This window comes from Scyliorhinus torazame, chromosome 23 (assembly GCF_047496885.1).
Source record: "Scyliorhinus torazame isolate Kashiwa2021f chromosome 23, sScyTor2.1, whole genome shotgun sequence".
Taxonomy (NCBI): Eukaryota; Metazoa; Chordata; class Chondrichthyes; order Carcharhiniformes; family Scyliorhinidae; genus Scyliorhinus; species Scyliorhinus torazame.
In genome coordinates this window covers 71,710,386-71,733,214 of record NC_092729.1, presented here as the reverse complement: position 1 = coordinate 71,733,214, position 22,829 = coordinate 71,710,386, and the positions used below count along the sequence as shown (strand labels likewise).

At 44.5% G+C, this 22,829-nt stretch overlaps 1 long non-coding RNA gene across 1 annotated transcript in view; it reads left to right on the top strand.

Annotated features, from left to right (window-relative positions):
- LOC140399779 (uncharacterized) overlaps positions 1 to 22,829 on the top strand; it is a 559,175-nt gene that overhangs the window by 166,046 nt on the left and 370,300 nt on the right. Inside the window, exon 2 of the long non-coding RNA XR_011937868.1 lies at positions 14,131 to 14,180. This is a non-coding gene — a long non-coding RNA (uncharacterized lncRNA). The remainder of the gene's footprint in view (positions 1 to 14,130; positions 14,181 to 22,829) is intronic.

Below are 22,829 nucleotides of genomic sequence, written 5' to 3'. Positions count from 1 at the left end.
TAAGACTTACTACATAAAGTGAGTTTGAAGTCAGAGGAGATTACTTTAGCAATGGCTTAACATGAGGCTGTTAATTCCATTGTAGGAAGGATAATGGATAGAATGTGGTGCACACTCACTCTCCGGGAGATTGTCCGACTAAGATATACGGGTTCGCTGGCCCCGGGTTCTCTGGGTTCTTGTGTCATTGATGCGCCCGATCCTCGATCATCAACTTAAATCACTCACTTGGCAGCTGTTTTTAAAAGTTGGGATTGGCCCTTGAATACTGGTCGCGGGAATTGCTTTGTGGATTTCCTTTTTCCGGACCTCCTCTTGCCGTCGAGTGTTCCCGAAAAACCGTGATCCTAGTTAATGTATTTAAACGTTGCGAAAAAGTTAACAAAGTCTATTTAAACAGTCACCTACAGAAAATTGAATCGAGGTAATCATGCCCTAAAGTAATCAGTCTGTGTAAACAGTGCCCTGCAGCACACAGTCTGTTTAAAAAGTCAACTGCCGCAAATTGAATCTATTTAAACAAAGCCCTGCAGTAAATTGGGTCCAATTGCACAGCTCGATAAAGAAAACCGAGTCTATTTAAACAGCCTCCCTGCAGGAAACAGATCATAAACACCACTCCCGACAGTCGTGTATTTAAACAATAAACTAAACTTTACAGTGCTCTGCAGTAAACAACGTCGACATAAACGGATGCCTAAAATAAACAGCCTAATTAAGCAGTGCACTATAGGAATCAGACTGTATTCAAAAAGAGCTGTAGAGCAACCAGTGTTTATATGTAAATCGTGCACCGCATTAAAACAGTCGATGTTAACACTGTCCTACATTAAAGAGTCGATGTAAACTGTGCACTACAGTAAACAGTCAATGTAAACAGTTCCCAACAGCAATTAGAGTCGATGTAAACAGTGTCAAAACAGTAAACAAGCGATGTAAATCGTGTCCTACTGTAAATAGTTTTTGTAAACAGTGCACTACAATAAACAGAGGCTATGTAAAACAGTGTGTATTGTCACGTGTACTGAGGTGCAATGAAAAGTATATTTCTGCACAGTCTATGTTGAAAGTGCCCGACAGTAAACAGTGTTTATCTAAACCGTACACTATTGTAAACAGAGTCTATGTAAACAGAGCCCAACAGTAAACAGTGTTTTTCTAAAGAGTACACTATTGTAAACATAGTCTATTTAAACAGAGCCTGACAGTAAACTGTGTTTACCTAAACAGTACACGATTGTAAAAAGAGTCTATGTAAACAGAGCCCGACAGTAAACAGTGTTTATCTAAACAGTACACTATTGTAAACAGAGTCGATGCAAACAGAGCCCGACAATAAACAGTGTTTACCAAAACAATACACGATTGTAAAAAGAGTCTATATAAACAGTGTCGTACAGAAAACAGTCTATATCAACTGGACATTGCTGTAAACAGGGTCTTTGTAAACAGTTCTCTAGAGTAAACAGTATTAAACCTTACACCACTATAAACAGTCTATAAAAACAGTGCCCGGCAGTAAATTTGAAAGGGAGTTGAGGAAAAACTACTCCCAAAGGGTTGTTAAACTGTGGAGTTTTTTACCCCAGAGTGAGGTGGATGCTGGGACAGTGAGTTACTTTAAAAAGGAGTTAGACAGATTTTTAATTGGTAAAGGATTATATTGGTAAAGGATTAAAGGATTAAATTGGTAAAGGGTTATAGAGAACGGGCGGGACGGTGGAGTTGAGGTCAGGATGGGATCAGCCATGATCACATTAAGGGTGTTAGGCTCGGGGGGTTAAATTGCCTACTCCCGCTTCTAGGTCATGTGTTCTAGGGAGGAGATGCTCTGGCTGATTTCGCCATCCAGCTCTTGGCCTGGAGCACTGGAGGTAGAACATGAGGAACATATCAGCCATGATATGATGGCGGAGCAGACTCGACGGGCTGAATGGCCGAATTCTGCTCCAATATATCTGATGAACTTATATATCGACCACGGATAACTTGATGTATTTATCTGAGAGGAATCCTCAGTCTCCCCTTATTCTGCATATCTTAATTGTCAACGAGATCGGCTGATATTAAAATGATTTGTTCCGATCGAAGGGCAGTTTGTTAATCATTGACATATTTTCTTAGGATGCATTCCCCTAACTGCAAAAGAGTAAGCCGACATTTCACATTCACACAACATTACTGCTGATTGTTTATGATCACTAACAGCCTGAATGTTAGATTTACTTTTATACAGACAGGAAACGCCGTGCATCTGACGGATGCTGACATTGCCATTCAATTTAATCCGGATAATTTGTGCTCCTGGGGCATCTGACTTTCCTGATTGGGTTGACTACATACAATTTAACCAGATTTGTTGATATTTTGTGTTTGCCGTATTGGGAAATGTACACGGACTATGAGATTATGAGAATTGTGTACTGTGATTCGGTATTTGTGGTGAGGAGACATCCATGTATATATACGCAGCTATGTTGCATTGCGATTGAACTAATGAACTTCCCAGGAATATTGCAATGTGATGGTTTATGGGTTGATTAATGCAGTGAAAATAAAATTCGCAGTGAAATATTCAGATAGCCACGTTGCAAGGGAGCAACAAACCGAACATGAGCATGGAAATGCCCACACAGCCAGGTGTTTCCTGTTCCTTCAGACAACAGCAAAACATACAGTGACAGTTCTGAGCCTCTGCACACTGCGAGCTGTTTTTCTCATACTGGGCGTGTGGGCGTCTTTCTTGATTGCAAGCAATGCCTTGCCAGAAAGCAAATTCCTTCTTGTTAGCAGTGAACGCATTGCCTCCCGCCCGCTAAAGTTCAACAAGTGTAAAATTCCATATTTCGTTATTAACATTCAATGTAGCCATATGTTCTGATCTTGCTGGGAGTCACTACCTGATCATATTTCCTTATAATATTTTGCAAGCCATATCACCTATATATGGTATGTCGTTCTGCAACACTGCTCGCAGCTGGAGATCATAAAGTCTTCAGCTCAGTAATCAGCTCATAAATCTGTGTTTGTAAAATAAAAAGATCCCTTCATTGCTGTTTACATACAGAACGAAATTGACAGTGAGAGCTCAGACTTCAGTGCCGCATTTGGTAAAGACTTAAAACAAGGAGGCCCCTTTGCTACTCTCGGGAAAACCCATTCTCCAGTTTCTCCACAATTGTAACTGATATGTTCTAGTTTCTTTTAAATAACGTCAGTCACATCCTGACCGCTTTCTTTTTGCCAATGGTATTTACTTAGCTAAAAGGAAAATTCATGTTGTGAATGCTGCAAATTTGAAATATGAACTGACAATGCTGCAAATACGGGTAAGGCCAAACGCCATTCACAGAAAGGCAAACGGATTATATGATCAGCCACGTGACTTTTTATTAGAACATGAAAATTGATGTTCTCGCAATTTGCATTCTCACAGAGACATTGAAAGGGGAATTGACGCAATAGGTTAAAAGGACTGAAGAGAAACTCTTAGAATCCGGACAGTACAAAATGAGGCTATTTGGCCCATCGAAGCTCCTGTGAGCCTCCGAAAGAGCTCTCCACCTAGATCCACTGCGAGCTAAATCCCTGACCCCATAACCGGTATATGGACACTAATGGACAATTTAGAATGGTCGATCCACCTCACCTGCACATCTTTGCATTGTGGAGGAAACCAGGAAACCCGGAGGAAACCCAAGAGGAAAGTCCTTCTTGTTAACAGTGAACACATTGCACTCCCTCCCGCTGCAGTTCAACAATTCCATATTTCGTTATTACGATTCAATGTATCAGCATGTTCTGATCTCGCTGAGAGCCTCCCTGTCTGATCATGTTTCCTTATAATATCATGGGGAGAACGTGAAAACTCCACACAGACAAGGCTGGAAGTGTCCCTCGAGCTCTGGGGCCGCAGTGCTTACCACTCGGGCCGCAGTGCTTACCACTCTGCCACCGAGCCGCCTTAAGGTGATCAGCAGCAGTGACTAAATAAAGAGCAGTTTTAACTTATCTGATCAAAAATGAGGTCATTAAATTCCGGATTTCGTTGCACTTCATGGAGTCCCAGGCGGAGGAGAGAGAAAGATCAGTGGTGGTGCAGGACAGAAAGTTGGATTGTGAACTGACTGGGAGCTCAGTCTCACACCCGGAGATAACAGAGCGTCTCAGCAAACAATGTGATGATTTGTTTAACATTCCGCATCGTGCATATAAATAAATTAGCAGTTACAAATAGTGGACGATTTTATTTTGGATGGCGGGTTGACGGAACTGACAGGTCAGAGAGAGAACGTGAAAGCGCAGCTGCTGCACATCCGCCACTTCAAACAAATGTGTCCTTGAATGATAAGAGCGTGTTCTTCATGCGGCAATAATGGCGCAGATCTCGAGGAGGGAAGGTTGTGCGCCAAATTCTAAAAGTAGGGAAGCGGTGAGTATATGTCTGGTAGCATTGCATAGAATATAGCCACAGAATATAGCATAGAATATATCTTCCACAGACCCCAAGAGGCCAACAGCAAACCCAAGCAGACTACCAATGAACCGGAACAGCAGACCGATGCGGCAGCCGAAGAGGAAAGAGTCGAATTGGGCCCCTCCGGAAGGCCGCTGCCTTAGACTCGACATGGATGCTCAAGCCGTCAGGAGTCGCGTCAATGCCAGATTCACCAGTCGCATTCACAAGACAGCCCCGCCCGTCACCCAAGCACAACGCAATGCCATCCGCACTCTCAAGACCAACCGCAGCATCGTCATCAAACCAGCAGACAAAGGAGGGGCCACTGTCGTACTGAACAGAACGGACAACTGCAAAGAAGTATACCGACAACTGAACAACCAAGAACACTACAGACAGTTACCCGCAGATCCGACCAAGGAACACATCCGCCAACTTAACAGACTGATCAAGACCTTGGATCCAGATCTTCAGAGCACCCTACGTGCTCTCATTCCACGTACTCCCCGCATTGGAGATCTCTACTGCCTCCCGAAAATACATAAGGCCAACGCACCAGGCCGCGCTATCGTTTCAGGCAATGGGACCTTGTGTGAGAACCTCCCTGGCGACATCGAGGGCATCTTGAAAGCCATCGTACAAGGTACGCCCAGCTTCTGTCGCGACACGACGGACTTCCTACAGAAACTCAGCACCCATGGACCAGTTGAACCAGGAACATTCCTCGTCACGATGGACGTCTCGGCACTCTACACCAGCATCTCCCATGACGACGGCATTGCTGCAACAGCCTCAGTACTCAACACCGATAACTGCCAATCTCCAGACGCAATTCTGCAACTCATCCGCTTCATTCTGGATCACAACGTCTTCACCTTCGACAACAAGTTCTTCATCCAGACGCGCGGAACAGCCAAATTCGCACCCCAATACGCCAATATCTTCATGCACAAGTTAGAACAGGACCTACTCACCGCACAGGACCTTCAACCGATGTTATACACCAGATACATCGATGACATTTTTTTCCTTTGGACCCACGGCGAAGAATCACTGAAACGACTACACAATGACATTAATAAGTTCCATCCAACCATCAGACTCACCATGGACTACTCTCCAAAATCAGTTGCATTCTTGGACACACTCGTCTCCATCAAGGACGGTCACCTCAGCACTTTGCTTTACCGCAAACCCACGGATAACCTCATGATGCTCCACTTCTCCAGCTTCCACCCTAAACACATTAAAGAAGCCATCCCCTATGGACAAGCGCTCCGTATACACAGGATCTGCTCAGACGAGGAGGAGCGTAACAGCCAACTACAGACATTGAAAGATGCCCTCGTGGGAACGGGATATGGCACTCGACTCATCGATCGACAGTTCCAACGCGCCACAGCGAAAAACCGGACCGACCTCCTCAGAAGACAAACATGGGACACAACCGACAGAATACCCTTCGCCGTCCAGTACTTCCCGGAGCGGAGAAACTACGTCATCTTCTTCACAGCCTTCAACACGTCATTGATGACGATGAACATCTTGCCAAGGTCATCTCCACACCCCCACTACTTGCCTTCAAACAACCGCGCAACCTCAAACGAACCATTGTTTGCAGCAAACTACCCAGTCTTCAGAACAGTGACCACGATACCAACGTTGTCTACCTCATACGCTGCAGGAAAGGATGTCCCGAAGCATGGTACATTGGCGAGACCATGCAGACGCTGCGACAACGAATGAACGGACATCGCGCAACAATCACCAGGCAGGAATGTTCCCTTCCAGTCGGGGAACACTTCAGCAGTCAAGTGCATTCAGCCTCTGGTAAGCGTTCTCCAAGGCGGCCTTCAGGATGCGCGACAACGCAGAATCGCCGAGCAGAAACTTATAGCCAAGTTCCGCACACATGAGTGCGGCCTGAACCGGGACGTGGGATTCATGTCGCATTACATTCATCCCCCACCATCTGGCCTGCGAAATCCTACTAACTGTCCTGGCTTGATGCAATTCACACCTCTTTAACCTGGGGTTACCCCATCTCTGGAAAGATTTAATCACCTGCTCATGGTCGCATTCCAAGCATTGTTTGGCATCTTTGAATTTGTCTATATATGTGTTTCTGGAACATACCTCTTCATTCACCTGAGGAAGGAGCAGCGCTCCGAAAGCTAGTGACATCGAAACAAACCTGTTGGACTTTAACCTGGTGTTGTAAGACTTCTTACTGTGCTCACCCCAGTCCAACGCCGGCATCTCCACAGCATAGAATATAGCGGCAGATGCAAATAATGAGGCCTGAAAATGGAGGCTTTTGATTTGTATTTTACGGAGAATGAAAATATTACCACGGTGAAGACAGGGATGCGAATGAGAGAGATTACAGCTCTATGCTGTGGAAATTAAGCATTGGATGTGCGACACTCCTGGTGGAAGAGAATACACAATGGAGAAAAATGGAATTCACAGCAGAAGTACCGTTGTGGACGGTGTGATTGTCAGTAAGGAAGTGAGAGAAACTAATAATTTGGTAGTTAGGAAAAGCATGCTCCCAGGAGCAGAATTATTCAAAGTAACTGTGATCAGTTTACTAAAAGTACAGAGTTGTTGACAGGGATATTAACTGGCATTTCCCTCCGCCTCGATATTTGTCCCCATGCTCCCAGCTCTACCCCTCGCTGAGGCACATATTCTGTAAGCATTGTTACACCAGATATATTCCCTTCCATCACAATGACAGATCCTCCGGATCAATACGTTCTGTCCTCAGTTACCGAGAACATTCGCTCGCCTTTCTGTGTGGAAATCTTGGGTCATCACAGATGATCTCGGAAATTTTCGTTTTGGGAGATCGCTGTATCAATTAACTGTCCCTCCCAATCTAACAGCAATAACTAAATTGAACACCAAAACGTTAGCAAAATTAATTCGCCGTACTCTCCTACATTCGTATCACCACAAAAATAATCAAATACGAACAGAACGTTAAGTCTCCGATGAACAAGTGGAATGAGGTTGTGCTCCGTTGGCATTCAGGTTGCTATGGAACTGTCCTCTGTTAGAGAGGGAGATGGAGCATGAACTAGGAAAACAAATGATATGTTGGCCTTCATTGCAAAAGGATTTGCGTTCAGAAGTAGGAATGTGTACTTCAGTAATACAAGGCCTTGGTGAGACCAGAGCTGGGGTATGAGGTGGAAATTTGCAGGAAGTATATACTTTCCGTAGCGGGAGTGCAGCGGAGGTTCACTGGGCTGATAATACGGTTGGCGGGACTCTTTTCTGAGGAGAGATCGGTTCGACTGGGCTTGTACTCACTTCAGTTTGGAAGGATGAAATGAGATCGGGTTGCAAGGTATACAATTCTAACAGGGCTGGGCAGACTGGATGCAAGGAGGATGTTTTCCCTGGTTGGCGAATCATTCTCTGGATACGGGATTGACAATTTAGGACTGAGATGAGGAAAGATTTCTTTACTCAAACGGTATTGAACCCATTGAATTAGCTGCCACAAAAAGCTGTGGGGGCAAAGGAAACGGAATGTACAAAAGCAGTTGGTATTTATTTTACATTTTACTGGAATCGAGGGTTATGGGGGAACGCAGGAATATGATATTGACATCGAGGATCAGGCCTGATCATACTGAATGGAGTAGCGGGCTCAAAGGGCCGAATAGCCTATCCGTGCTCCTAACTTCTATGTTTCTCCGTATCTCATTGCCTTCATTGAAAAGGGAGTGAACTCTTTAAACTACACCTCTACAAACTCACTGTGACAGTCTCTGTTGTCGTGGTGTTTTCACTAATGGTCCAGATTTGGAATTCGGCAGCATATTAATCTAGGACAAAGGTTCGGCACAACGTCGTTGGCCGAAGGGTCTGTTCTGTGCTGTATTTTCTATGTTCTATGTTCTATATACCGAATTATATCACAATCAGGCGCGTGAATTCTAGACAAAGAACATGACAATGTAAATACCGTCCTGAGTGTGCATATGGAATCCATTTTGAGAAACATTTAAACCAATAGGACGCAGAGAGGTAAGAATAACACAAGGCATTTCAGGTTGCAATTGATCAGGTAAGAGCGGCCAGTATAATTAACATTTTAATAATATGTGCTTACAACGCTTGCAGTTTGTAATTGACAGCAAACACTATACACCACACGTCAACGCATTTAATAAAATCAAATGTGGAGAGAGCTTTATAGGGGTGCAGTGGGTTAACCAATCCAATGTTGCCCTGTTTGGACATAAGGCGACCAATGTGTCTCTGAAATTACAAATATATGTGTTCTTAACATACTTAGTTCCATGAACAAACATACATTCGAAGCAAATGCATGAATTATTCCCCTGATTTGATTCAAAACCTTGTACAGAATGATATGGAATATCTTTCAAAACATGTGACTACATTTGAAGGCTCGCATTGATGTCTGGAATACTCAATGCAGTGCGTTCCGCAGTTGGGAGAAACATGACGGTTAATCTAATTATTCTCTTGCGGGAATTTCCTCGGGCAGACAGGGTGTAGGGGATAGAACCACAGAAAAGGTACAGCACAGAAGGAGGCCATTTGACCCGTCTTGCTCATGCCGGCCCGATGAGACCCAGGTTTCCTATCTAATATGGACGATAAGGGAATAGATGGGCTTTAGAGTGGTTTCACAGATCGGCGCAACATCGAGGGCCGATGGGCCTGTACTGTGCTGTAATGTTATATGGTCTATGCTCTATGTTCTAATCCCACCTTCCTACATCTGGCCCATAGCCCTACAGCGTAAAGCAATTAAGGTGCAGAAAGCGGTACATTGAAGAAGAGTTTGAACGCCTCTTCCTCCACTACCTACGCGGGCAGGTAATTCCTGACACCTACTATCCTCTGCTTAAAGCAAATCTGCCTCATGCCCCCTCTGCACATTCTGCCACTTGTCCTGAATCTATGCCCATTGGTACAGAATTCTCCATCAAGGGAAACAATGTTATTCTAGCTACACTATCTCTTCTCCTCATAATTGTGCACACTTCAATAAAGTCAACGCTCAACCTTCTTTGTTCCAGGGAAAGGAACCCTAACCTATCCAATCTCTCCACGTAACTGCATTGATCTAGCCCTGGCAACATTTTTATAAATGTCCTCTGCGCTCTCTCCAGTACAATTACACCCTTCCTATAACGTGGTGCCCAGAACTGTACACAATGCTGCAATTGTATTCTCACCAGTGTCGTTTACAATTATATCCTTATTTTTTATTAATTCTATATCCTTGCCAATGAAGGAAAGTATTCCATATCTATCTATTTAAATAGCATGGGACTGGGGGAAATGTATTGAGGTGGATAGAATACTGGTTGGCAGAGACGAAATAAAGAGAAGGGATTAATGGAACCTTCTGTATTGGTAGTTAGTAACCAGTCGGGTACTACATGGATCGGTGCTGGGACCCCAGCTATTCACAAGAAATATTAATAATTTGGATGAGGGAACAAAATGCCTCATCTCAAAGTTTGCAGATGATACCAAATTAGGTGGGAGGATGAATTGTGACGAGGATGCAGGGATCCTACAGCACGATCTGGACAGGTTGGGCGAGTGGGCAAACCAATGGCAGATTAAATATAATTTGGCTAAGTGTGAGGTTATTCATTTTGGAAACAAAAACAGGAAGGCAGATTACTACCTGAATGGTTGTAATTTGGGAGAGGGGAGTGCGTAGTGGGACTTGGGTGTCCTTGCGCACCATTCGTTGAAGGTAAACATGCAGGTGCAGCAGGCGATAAAGAAGACGTATATTGACCTTCATTGCAGGAGGTTTCGAGTATAGAAGCAGGATGTGTTGCTGTAATTGTACAGGGCCTTGGTGAGGCCACACTTGGAGTGTTGTGTGCAGTTTTGGTCACCTTCTCTGAGGAAGGATGTTCTTGCTCTCGGGGGAGTGCAGCGAAGGTTTACCAGACTGATTCCAGGGATGGCGGGACTGCCATATGAGGAGAGATTGACTGTGTTGGGATTGTTCTTGTTGGAGTTCATAAGAATGAGGGGGGGGGGGGAGAATCTCATATAGACTTATAAAATTCGAACAGGACTAGACAGGGTAGATGCAGGGAATATGTTAGCAATGATAGGTTTGTCCAGAACCGGGGTCACAGTCTGAGGATTCAGGGTAAACCAGTTCGGACAGAGATAAGGAGTCACTTCTTCACACAAAGAGTGGTGAGCCTGTGGAAATCATTACCACAGGAAGTAGTTGATGCTAAAGCTGTGAATATATTGAAGAGGCAGCTGGATATAGCACTTGGGGAGAATAGGATCAAAGGCTATGGGGAGAAAGCAGGATGAGGCTATTGAGTTGGATGATCAGCCATGATCGTGATGAATGGCGGAGCAGGCTCGAAGGGCCAAAAGGCATCCTCCCGCTCCTATCTTCTATGTATCTATGTATGTATCTATATGCCTTCTTTGGAACATTGCCTACTTGGACTGCTACCTTTAGGGACCTGTGCACTTGTACACAAAGATTTCTCACTTTATCAACAATTCTCAATATATTTCCATTTATTATGTACTCTCTATAACTGTTTGGCCTACCTTAATGCATGATCTCACACTTCTGTGCGAAAATCCATCTGTCACGTTACAGCTCACCCCACCATCCATCTCTATCGTTTACACTATCCCCTATTCGGCAAATCTTTGTGTCGTCCGAAAATGTCCCAATCACGTTCACGTCCAAATCGTTAGAATATAACACAAACAGTAAGCGCCCCGGAACCGTGCCCTTGGATTATCACTTGAAACAGCTTTCCATTCGAAAGGGCAACGCTCGGCCATATTTTCTGTCACTAAGCCAACATTTTATTCCGTTTTCCACATTACTCTGTATCCTATGGGCTTCTTTGTTGCCCTATCTGCCATACGAGGCCTTGCCAAACGCCTTGCTAAAATTCATGGGTACCAAATGCACCACACCAGATTCGACAATTCCTCTTGCAACTGCCTCGAAGATTTCTATCAAATTTTTCAGGCACCGATTTCCTTTCCAAAATCCATGCTTATCTTTCTTGACTAGTCCAGGCCTTTCTATGTGAAAGTTACTCCTCGCTCTCAGGATTGATTCTACTAATTTGCCCACCGCCGACGCAATACTAAGTGGTCTGGAATAGTTTGGCATTTCCTTTGATCCCTTTATAACAATTGAAATACATTTTAATTTCTCCAGTCCTCCTGTACCTCCCTTCGTCTGGTGAAGATTGCAAAATCATCCTCAGAGCATCTAATAGTACTTAATCTCTCTTTATGATTATCACATCCAATATGTCACAGTGCTTCTCCTGTACTGATATATTTGCATCACACATTTCTATTGTAAATATGGAGACAGCATGTAATTTAAACCCGTCCCCACAGTTTCTGCATCCAGAAGTTCTAGATTTGGCAGAAACAATCTTTGGAGGGAAAATTAAAATGACAGCAGGTGCAGTATTCCAAAGTGATGGGGGGGGAAGGGGTGGGGCGGGCTGGAAGGGCCGGATTGTTCTTGTATGGTTAGGGTGTGTGAAGGTTGAGATGGGGGGGGGGGGGATGTTTACCATACCATGTTGATGTCATTGTCTATGTTATGTTTATCAGCAAATTCACATACCTTAATAAAAATATGTTTTAAAAACCAATCTTTGGAGGGGACATTTATACTTTCTACATTTAGGATCACCCTGTTCTAATGCTTCCCACTGCTTTTCCACTTATTTATCCTCTGGCAGTGCTGTCTAATCCACCTCTGCCAAGTCCCTTCTCATTTCTGCAACAGCTGCCTTCCGCAAGTTCAACATTTTTACTCCTGCTTTATATCTGTTGTTTTCCATCGTAGTACGAAACCTATTTGAATTGTGATCAGTATGCCAGATATGGTCGTCAATTGTCATTTCACACACTTGACCTTCTTTTTTCCCGAGACTAGGTCTACTATTGCATCTGTCTTTGGTTTGTCACGAATAGGTTGAAAAAAATCCCTGGACATACTACATTAATCTTTCTCCCTCAGTGCCCCTTATATTGTTGGAATCCCAGTTGACATTAGGAGAGTCAAGGTTTCCTCTAATTATTGCCTTCGTGTTCTTATAGGCAGAGAACTGCCTACATATTTACTCTTGTATCTACATTTCACTATTTGGGGGGTCCGTAGTATATTCCCAGTAGTATTTCTGTCCCTTTTTATTCTCAGCCCAACACATAAAACCTCGATTGTTGCTGTTGCTGTGTTTTTTGAAAATATTTTCATTCCGATGAGGACGACAGAACAACATAACAACATACAAACAATCAGTCAGTCACAACACAAACAAAATACTATTCTCCTCATTTGACATTTATTCCTTAATTTCCATTAAACCCTTCCCCTCTTCCCTCCCCTTACCCACTGGCAACAAACAGATCTGTAAAAACAGACAAGAACAGCTTCCATCTCGTCCAGAAATCCCCATCTGAGCCACAAAGGGCTAACTTTAGTTTCTCAAGATTAAGGAATTCCGCAATATCCCTCAACCATGTCGATATTTTTGGCGGATCTTCTGACTTCCCTTCCAATAAAATTAGCCTCTGGGCGATCAATGTGGCAAAGGCCACCACATCGGCCCTGTCCTCATCTATTAGTCCCGGTACTTCCGACACCCCAGAAATTGCCTCATGTGGTCCCAGTAATATTTCCACCTCCACAACTTGTGTTCGTGTTTTAAATAGCGAGAGCCGGAAGCCCAATAATCGTGGACGTGACCAGAAGCTGTGGACGTGGTTCACTGGTCCTCCTTTACACTCTCACATTTATCTTGTTCCTCTGTGAAGGATCTGCTCGTTCGTCCCTGTGTCATATAGCCCCTGTGTACATCCTTGAATTGTATCAAGCCCATCCGGGCGCATGAAGATGTCGCATTGACCCTGTGTACAACCTCACTCCACAGTCCTCATTCCAACGCCACGTCCAACTCTCCCTTCCACTTTTCTTTCATCTCTTCAATCGCTGCTTTCTTTCTGTCCATCAGCCACCTGTAAATGTTAGTAATTCTCCCATCACCAACTCAGCTGGGAGGAGCAATTTACCCAGCAGCTTGTTCTCTGGTAGGCAACGAAAGAGGACAACTCCTTGTTCACCAAGTTCCATCTTTGAAGATAATTAAACTTCACCTCCCTCTGCATTTTATGTTTCTCCCTCAATTCTTCAAATCTACTTTCCAACAACAAGTCTGTAACCTGCCTCAGCCTAGCTTTATGCCACTGTTTAAATATTGTATCCAGTCTTGCCGCCGGGGTGAATCGGTGGTTTCCGTAAATAGGGGCTCGCACCGTCAAGTTAACCAAAGCAAAATGGCGTCTTCGCTTTCTCCAGATGTTGAAGGAAGATGCCAGCACCGGGCTTTGTGTAAACCTCCCCGGGGGAAATGGGAGTGGGGCCGTAGCGGAAGTCTGCAAACTAGCCCCCTTACTCGGTATTGCACCACCTGTACCCATTCCGCTTCCATTTACTGATGGACAAGTGATCTGCCGCATTTTCTATCTGTTTAGAGCAGGGTGTCTGTGTGAGGGTAAGTGTGTTACTGTGTGTGTGGACGTTTCTCTATCAGTCTATCTGCCAGTCGCCCTGGTCCAAGATTCTGTTTCTCTCTCCACAGATGCTGCCTGACCTGCTCAGTATTTCCCGCATTGGTACAAGAGCGAGGAGGTAAGGCTGAACTTATACAAGACACTAGTTAGACCTCAGCTGGAATATTGTGGACAGTTCTGGGCGTCACACAATAGGAAGGGTGTGAACACACTGGAGCGAGTGCAGAGGAGGTTCACAAGAATGGGTCAGGGATGAGAAACTTCAGTGATGAGGATAGATTGGAGAGGTTGGGTCTGTTCTCCATGGAGAGAAATGGCCAAGAGGAGATTAGATAGAGGTGATCAAATTCTTGGGGGTGCCGGACAGAGTAGATAGGGAGAAACTGTTCCCACTATTAAGAAGCTCAAGAACGAGATGGCACAGAGTGAAAGTGAATTGGAAAATAAGCAAATATATGTGAGAAAATGGAAACAGTATAGTGTAGAGAGAGCCCTGCTCGGTATCACACCCCGTGCTGTACCTGTCCTGGGAGTGTTTGATGGGGATAGTGTAGAGAGAGACCTGCTCGGTATCACACCCCGTGCTGTACCTGTCGTGGGAGTGTTTGATGGGAACAGTGTAGAGAGAGCCCTTCTCGATATATGACCCCCTGTTGTACCTGTCTTGGGAGTGTTTCAGAGGGACAGTGTAGAGAGAACCCTGCTCGGTATCACACCCCGTGCTGTACTTGTCCTGAGTGTGTTTGATGGGAACAGTGTAGAGGGAGCTTTACTCCGTATCTAACCCCGTGCTGTTCCTGTCCTGGGACTGTTTGATGGGGACATTGTAGAGGGAGCTTTACTCTGTATCTAACCCCGTGCTGTACCTGTCCTGGGAGTGTTTGATGGGGATAGTGTAGAGGGAGCTTCACTCTATATCTAACCCCGTGCTGTATTTGTCCTGGGAGTGTTTGATGGGCACAATGTAGAGGGAGCTTTATTCTGGATGTAACACCGTGCTGTATCTGTTCTGGGAATGTTAGATGGGAACAGTGTAGAGGCAGCTTTACTCTGTATATAACCCCGTGCTGTATCTGCCCTGGGAATGTTTAATGGGGACAGTGTAGAGGGAGCTTTACTCTTTATCTAACCTCGTGCTGTACCTGTCCTGATGTGTTTAATGGGGACTGTGTAGAGACTGCCCTGATCGATATCTGACCCCGTGCTGTACCTGTCCTGAGAGTGTTTAATGGGACAGTGTAGAAGGAGCTTTACTCTGTAACTAACCCCGTGCTGTACCTGTCCTGGGTGTGTTTAATGGGGACAGTGTAGATGGAGCTTTACTACAGAGTAATCTAACCCCGTGCTGTACCTGTCCTGGGAGTGTTTGATGAGGACAGTGTCGAGGGGGCTTTACTCTATATTTAACCTCGTACTGTACTAGTCCTAGGATTATTTGATGGGGACAGTGTAGAGGGAGCTTTACTCTACATCAAACCCCGTGCTGTACCTGTCCTGGGAGTGTTTGATGGGGACAGTGTAGAGGGAGCTTTACTCTATATCTAACCACGTGCTGTACCTGTACTGGGAATGTTTGACGGGGACAGTGTCGAGGGGGCTTTACTCTATATCTAACCTCGTACTGTAACTGTCCTGGAAGTGTTTGATGGGGACAGTGTCGAGGGGGCTTTACTCTATATCTAACCCCGTGATGTACCTGTCCTGGGAGTGTTTGCCAGGGACAGTGTAGAGGAATTTGTGTCTAATCCCATGATAATATACCTTTTCTGGTAGCTTTTGACGGAGTTTCAAAATCCCAAATAAATGTCTTCTATTAGTTTCTCCATCTGTCTGTTTGTGCTTCTCTGTCTGTCTGGGAATAATGTCAAAAGAAAATCCACGATCAGCAGTCAGCCATTTTAAGTTACTTAATGGTGGCCATTTTAGGTGAGCACAGCACATTCATTTCTGACATTTGTACACGTTGGTATATCAAAATCCTGATGGAAAATGTCTGATTTAAACAGTGATTTGTTGGGGAATGTGGATGTAGAAAGGGAGCTGGCTGTCCTTGTACACCAGTCACTGAAAGTGGAGAGAGGGGTGTAGCAAGCAGTTACGAAAGCCAATGATATGTTGGCCTTTATTGCAAGCGGGGTTTGAGTTCAGAAGTGGAGATGTCTTCCTGCAGTTACACAAGGCCTTGGTGAGACCACACCTGGAGTATTGTGTACAGTTTCGCTCTCCCTAACATAGAAAGGATATAGTTGCCAGAGAGGGAGTGCAGCAGAGGGTCAATCGGCTGATAGGGAGGTTGCCGGACTGTCCTCCAAGGAGAGATTGGTTTGACTGTGGCACAGTGGTTAGCACTGCTGCCTCACAGTGCCAGTGACCAGTGTTAAATTCTGGCATTGTGTGTCTGATTATGTAGAGTTGGCAGTTTCTCCCTGTGTGTGCGTGGGTTTACTCCGGGTGCTCCGGTTTCCTTCCACAATCCAAAGATGTGCAGGCTAGGTGGAATGGTTCTGCTAAATTTCCCCCTCGTGTCCAAGAAAAGGCCGAGAAGCGATACCCAATTATCTTGAGCTGCCCAAGTGCCAGGTGCCTTCCCTCTTTTACAGCAGACTGACAGCATTCAAAGACTTTCCGATGTAAACACTGAGACTTTCACTCTTGGCTTATTGCTCCTGGCCTTTCTCATTGGAACAGTAGATTCATATTTACAGAGCTTGCCTCTTTCCCCCTTTTTCAGCCAGACCGCATGACATCTATGTAGATGAGGAGTACGCCACCAATCAGATGGGAGAGGGCGGTGCCTATCCACAAGCACGTCACTGTCACAGGCAGCTGCTGCAGAGCAAGCTTTTGAAAACACTTGAATGAGCAGCAGCAGAGGGAACGAACTCGCAGGGTGCCACTCGCCCTGCCTTTTTCCATAGCCCTGCAAATATTTCCCCTTTAGATAATTACCCTTTTGAAAGGCAGGCTTGGAACTCTCATGATGTGGAGATGCCGGCGTTGGACTGGGGTGGGCACAGTAAGAAATCTTACAACACCAGGTTAAAGTCCAACAGGTTTGGAAGGAGCAGTGTTCTGAAAGCTACTGATTTGAAACAAACCTGTTGGACTTTGACCTGGTGTTGTCAGACTTCTTATTGTTGAAACTCTCAGGCAGTGCATTGCAGATTCTAACCACTCGTGCTGTGCTATTAAAAATAGGCGTGTTCGGGATGCATTTGGCAGTCCTGTCAGCTTCAGGGAGGAGGAATTGAGGTATAGGGACACTGCGGAGTGTGGGTTGTTTTGTTCCCTTTGTGTCTGCTGTGTGTTTCCAGCATTTTCTCTTATAATTCAGAATTCAACCAAGTTATTTTCTCTTTATTTCTACTTTGCCTGTTTCCTGCACCTCCATTCTGGGATGTTTATTTCATGTCCTTCTTCTGACTGATTTCTTTACTCCATTACTGTGCATGCCTTTTCCCTCATGATGATGATGCGTGTCTGGCATTCACAGATATCTCTTCCAACTTTTCAAAATACCTTTTTTTGTTTACTCGGTTCCCCTCGCTTGTCCCAGTACAACCCCACCCCTCCCCACAGTGCTCCCACTGAGCACTGACCTCTGTTCTCCTATTAACGCATTCTGATATCTCTCAACTTTATGCCGCTATTAACACTTCTCCCCCCCCCGTCCCGTCCCGTCCTCGATGGCACCATTAACACCCCAATTGTCTCATGACCATGACATCTTTGTCAATCTCTCCTCAGCTCTGGCCTTCCATTCTGCCCCACCCACCTCTGTAATTATTACATTTCTATTCATCTTCAGCTCTGTGGAAGGGTCAAATGAGCTCTATTTCTTCCCTCCACAGCTGGTACCAGGCCTGCTGTTTACCCAGCATTATCAATTTTTATTTCAACGTTAGAACATAGAATATACAGTGCAGAAGGAGACCATTCAGCCCATCGAGTCTGCACCAAACCACTTAAGCCCTCACTTCCACCCTATCCCCGTAACTCAATAACCCCTCCTAACCTTTTGAGACAATTTAGCATGGCCAATCCACCTAACCTTTTTTAAAAAATATATGTTTATTCAGAATTTTTCAACAAAGATTTTCAACCATTCAAGCCCCCCCCCCCCGTAACAAAAAAAAGAAAAGAAAAGTAACAGAACAAGACATAAACATATACATCCAACATAATACAGAATTTGTACAATGGGTTCCTCCCGCACATATTGACTTTCCCACATGTTTATGTTTTTCCTTTTTCAAGTGCCCCTAGGAAAAACCCCTTCCCCGCCCACCCATATACCACCCCCCCGAAAGAGACCCCCCCTCTCTCCCTGGGTTGCTGCAAGAGAGGGCGGCAAGGCAACAGCTGGTCGATGCCATCTTGCAGGTAGACAGACAATACTCCGAGGCCTAATCCGTAGAGCTGCTGGCGGAGAAGAAAAAGCTGCAAATGGACATTAACCTGCTATCCACCAGGAAAGCAGTGTGCCAATTCGACAAGACACAGGAGTTCTCTTTAAATGGACACACATGTTCTTTTACGAACACAGAGAAAAGGCTGGCCGCCTATTGGCTCACCAGCTGAGAAAGCAGGCAGGCACGAGGGAAAGAGCGCATGTAAAGGATAAAAGAGGCAGACAAGGAGCGGAACAAAAAGAGGTCAACCAAGCATTTGAGATCTTCTACTGAGCACTGCACACCTCCGAACCCCTCCCGACGGAGACGCGGGGACAAAACAGTTGCAGATCCTAAAAGAGTTCGGAACCTTCTCGGGTTACAAACTCAACCTGAGCAAAGGCGCGGCATTCCCAGTGAACTCAAATTGGGGAGGGACAGGGCTAGAGGGACCTGTTCAAAATAGCCCAGAACAGATCCCGATAACTGGGGATTCAGATGACCAGAGGTTGGACACAGATCCACGAATGGAACCTTACCAGCCTGGTGCAGGAGGAAATGTAAAAACACCTACAGAGGTGGGACGCACTCCGATCCTCCCTGGCGCGAAGAGTGCGGCCGATGAAAATGAACGTGTTGTCGAGGTTCCTCTTCCCGTTTAGTCCATACAGATTCTGTAGTCTCCCTTTTATTCCCTGTGTACGGTATGTGTTGTCTGCATAGCATACAGGAAACAATACTGTTCACTGTATACTAATACATGTGATAATAATAAATCAAATCAAATGCAAATCAAATAAAAAATAATGCTAACATGTCTGCCTTCCACTGCCTACCGATAATATGTCACAGAATCCAACAAGGAATGGTGGCACTCATCCTACTCGGAAGCGAATCTTATACATTTACTTCAAACAGAATGTAGAACACTAATTATAGACCACTTTAAGCAATGTCAGTTTTTAAACGAACAATTGAAGCAAAACATAATAGCAAATAAATCAATTGGAAATGCAGAATAGTATTTTTTTACATTCATTCAGGGGCTGTGGAGCATCGCAGGCTGTGCCCGCATTTATTGGCCATCCCTAATTGCCCGCGAGGGAGCAGTGAGGAGTTAACCACATTGCTGTGGGTGTGGAGGCACATTTTGTGAGACCAGGTAAGGACGGCAGATTCCCTTCCCTACAGGGAAGCACATGGATCATTCCGACCATTGACAATGGTTCCATGGTCATCGTTAGACTTTTAAATCTAGATTTGTATTAAATTCAAATTTCATGTGCAGCAGTGGAATTTCATCCTGGTACCCAGAGCATTTTTCTGAATATCTGGTTTACTTGTCCAGTGACAATACCACTATGCCAATGGCTCCCACTAATTATAAACAGTAGTCAATGCAAAGTCCAACAACAACCATAAGAAACTGAAATATTCGAATAACTATGAGGAATTATATATTAGATTTGTAAGATAGAGCACAGCATTTTAATTTCAAAAAACACCTTCGGTATTCAAAATAAAACACATTCATGGCTCATTTCAGCACGTGTGAGTTTAGACGACAAGTATCAGAAAAGTCAAGAGGAAAAATGAAGTTGGGGTACAAGGCAGTTACTCAGCTCCACAGAAAGTATGCAGAAACCATGGTGAGAACATTCCAGGATTCGGCTCAAGAGGCGGACCTATTGAAAGCTGCAAAACTACAGACAGACCTGGCTCCACCCCTTAATTACGTCAGAAAACATTCTTCTGTCTCTTCTCTCTGACACGTCCCATGCCTTGTGTATTCAGGATTAAAGACCATCCGTCACAACACTACCTCCACAGCAGGGATCCTTCAAAATAAAAACCGTTTCATTAACGGATAGCACAAATGCTTCACAGCTCCAGGGTCCCAGGTTCAATTCCGGCTTGGGTCACTGTCTGTGCAGAGTCTGCACATCCTCCCCGTGTGTGCGTGGGTTTCCTCCGGGTGCTCCGGTTTCCTCCCACAGTCCAAAGATGTGTGGATTAGGCCATGCTAAATTGCCCATAGTGTCCAAAATTGCCCTTAGTGTAGGGTGGGGTTACTGGGATAGGGTGGAGGTGTGGACCTTGGGTAGGGTGCTCTTTCCAAGAGCCGGTGCAGACTCGATGGGCCGAATGGCCTCCGTCTGCATTGTAAATTCTATGATAACGACCTATCAGCAAACAAGTAAATGGTTGAAAGCAATAATGACACGCGGTATCCAGCCGTTAATCAGAGCATTAGCAGACATTATGTCTGTGTTAAACCGGAGTTTTTAAGACCGTTACGGCAACAAATATTACATATAAAGTGTAACAACTTCCTACGTTTATCACTGAGATTGTGGGGCTGTGAAACTTTGTTACTGCTTCAAGCTTGTGAGGCAGAGACTGGACCATTAAGCCATACGCCACAGGAGCAAAAGACCGTCATTCGGCCCATCGATACTGCTCCGCCATCCAGTGAGATGCGGCGTCTCTGATAATCCTCAACTTTACTCTCCCACCTTATCGCCAAAAGCCTTGAACCCTTACTGAGTAAAATAATGTATTGTTAACCTTGAACATACTTAGCGACATAACCCATACAATTCTTTCCAGTAAATACTAACCTCTGTGAGGAGAAATTCCTCCTCATCTCTGTCCGAAATGCGTGACCACATATACTGAGAATATGACCCGAGGACCTAGACTCTCGCACAATTGTAAACAGACTCTCAGTATCCACCATGTAGAGCCTCCCGTCCATCCCATATGTCTCAATAAGGACGCCGCTGATTATTCTAAATTCAAATGAGCACAGGTGTGTGTTTGAGTGAACTAGTTTACATGACCGCGGACGCTGTGAGTCTGTAAGTCTGTGAGCGATGGAATGTATGGGTGTGAGTCTGTGTAAGGGTGAGCAATAATATAGATGTTTGGAAGTGGGTGGAAAGTGAAGCGTGGCTACCTGCAGGGACAGGTGTTGCATGTATTGCACAGTAACATGAAGACAAGCGGATGTTGGGTATGATTGAGGAGTGTTCACAATACAATGTAAAATGTTTATTCCATTTAGTAGCATGTAATACATGTAGTGGAGCTGAACGTTGTACATTTTCGGGACTTGTTTGTTACAGCACCAGACCAGACCAGGCCCCCAGTTTATATTAGGAAATCGGGTAAGAAATCCCAACAATCGGTTCAATTTGTAAACTGTGAGGAAATGATGCTTCACTCCCAGAAAGGATTCTTCTGACAAGTAGGGTTTTATGGTTACTTAAAAAATCTTTATTTTGAACACACGATTAACTCTGTTAGCATTCAAACAAAATAAAAAAGATCAGATTTGGTGAACCGTTAAGCAGTTTTTATAATAATAAAGAGCGGTCTGTGAGCTCTTCCCTATCTACCTATAAAATTTGAGTGCAGCAAGTCCTTGGGAGAGACGCTATCAGAAGTCTGTCTGGGAAACACAACTACTTTCTTCTGAACCCAAAGCAGAACTGTGACACGAAACTAAAGACAACAGGCACAGGGCAGGGCTGGCAACTGAACTACAAAAGCAGACCCAGCCATCCCGTAGTTGACATGACAGACTGCCGAGCTGTTAACTAATTTGTCACAGATTAAGACGACTTATCATCTGAATAGATTCACCTAATTTTTGAAATAGCATTACTGCAAAATACACATACGCATAATACAATATATATATACATTTCCTACATTCATCACGTTTTGTATTGTGTTTTCTCTCGTAACTGAGAAAGTATTTAACGATATTAAATCTGACACTGGGCAGAAGAAAACCGATCTGGGACAGGTGGACCATACAACATGTAATTAAGTATGAAAGTCCTTGTCATTCCTAAATGAGTAAACAGACGATGGGAGAAGATTTATTTTTAGTTCAAACTCAAATATGTAGTCGTAAGATAATGCAGGATTATTTCAGTGGTAAAAAGGGCTGAAGATCTTGTTCGAATTGTTGAGATTGAAGAAATAAGGGGAGAATAATATATTTGAATAAGTGGACATCTCAATGCATGGAATCCATATTATAATTCAATGTCCCTTTAAAGCTTTACGCTGTCCCAGAGGGATCATCCACAGAACTGCAATGGAGGTACTGAAGTGGTTCAGTTTGAAATGGAAGAAATTGACACCTTGTATTTGCAATTTTGCTGCATCAAGGTGAAGCCAAGGGGGATTTCGCATTATTTCAGCCATGTGGGGAAGGAACGGAACCAGGAACACGGCCGATTGACTGAACCTGGCAGAGTGTCCCTTCAAACACTGTGGAGGGGAACCTGGGTTACTGGATAATGAATACATTTCAGGAGCATATTGCAGGGAAGCATCATCGTTTGGTACGATGTGGAGCA